Source organism: Trichechus manatus, unplaced genomic scaffold (genome assembly GCF_000243295.1).
Source record: "Trichechus manatus latirostris isolate Lorelei unplaced genomic scaffold, TriManLat1.0 scaffold00086, whole genome shotgun sequence".
In the NCBI taxonomy this organism is placed as follows: Eukaryota; Metazoa; Chordata; class Mammalia; order Sirenia; family Trichechidae; genus Trichechus; species Trichechus manatus.
The window spans coordinates 10,802,393-10,803,942 of NW_004444022.1; positions in this window are offsets into that span (position 1 = coordinate 10,802,393).

Consider the following 1,550-nt stretch of genomic DNA (forward strand, 5'->3'; position numbering starts at 1 on the left):
AGGTGGATGAATTTATGTCTGGATTCTTAATTCTGTTCCATTGGTCTATGTATCTGTTGTTGTACCAGTCAAGGCTGTTTTGAGTACCATGGTGGTATAACAGTTTCTAAAATCAGGTAGTGTGAGATCTCCCACTTTGTTCTTCTTGAGTAATGCTTTACTTATGCAGGCCTCTTTCCTTTCCATATGAAGTTGGTGATTTGTTTCTCCATCTCATTAAAGAATGCTGGTGGAATTTGGATCGGGATTGCATTGTATCTGTAGATCACTTTGGGTAAAATTGACACTTTTACCATGTTGAGTCTTCCTATCCTTGAGCAAGGTGTGTTTTTTCACTTATGCAGGTCTCTTTTGCTTTCTTGCAGTAGTGTCTTGTAGTTTTCATTGTATAGGTCTTTCATGTCTCTGGTTAGATTTATTCCTAAGTATTTTATCTTCTTGGGGGCTATTGTAAATGGTATTGATTTAGTGATTTCCTCTTTGAAGTTCTGTTTGTTGGTGTAAAGGACTCCAACTGATCTTTGTATGTTTATCTTGTATCCTGACACTTTTCTGAAATCTTCTATTAGTTCCAGTAGTTTTCTTGTGGATACTTTGGGGTTTTCTGTGTAAGATCATATCATCTGCAAATAGAGATACTTTGACTTCTTCCCTACTGATTTGGATGCCCTTTATTTCTTTTCCTAGCCTAATTGCTCTGGCTAGGACCTCCAGCACAATGTTGAATTAGAGTGGTGATAAAGGGTATCCTTGTCTGCTTCCCATTCTCCAGGGGAATGCTTTCAAAGTCTCTCCATTTAGGATAAGGTTGGCTGTTGACTTTGTATAAATGCCCTTGATTATATTGAGGAATTTCCCTTCTATTCCTATTTTGTTGAGAGTTTTTATCATGAATGCATGTTGGACTTTGTCAAATGCCTTTTCTGCATCGATTGATGAGATCATGTGGTTCTTTTCTTTTGTTTTATTTATGGAATGGATTACATTGATTGTTTTTCTAATGTTGAACCATCCCTGCATACCTGGTACAAATCCCACTTGATCGTGGTGAATTATTTTTTTGATATGTTTCTGAATTCTATTGGCTAGAATTTTGTTGAGGAGTTTTGTGTCAATGTTCACGAGGGATATTGGTGTGTAATTTTCTTTTTTTGTGGTGTCTGTACCTGATTTTGGTATCAGGGTTATGCTGGCTTCATAGAATGGGTTTGGGTATTCCATCCTTTTGTATGCTCTGTGATACCTTTAGTAGTAGTGGTGTTAACTCTTCTCTGAAAGTTCGGTAGAATTCTCCAGTGAAGCCATCTGGGCGAGGGCTTTTTTTTGTTGGGAGTTTTTAAATTACCTTCTCAGTCTTTTCTTTTGTTAGGGGTTTGTTTAGTTGTTCTACCTCTGTTTGTGTTAGTTTAGGTAGGTAGTGAGTTTCTAGAAATTTGTCCATTTCCTATAGGTTTTCAAACTTGTTGGAGTACAGTTTTTCATAGTATTCTGTTACAATTCTTTTAATTTCAGTTGTGTCTGTTGTGATATCACCCATCTCATTTCTTATA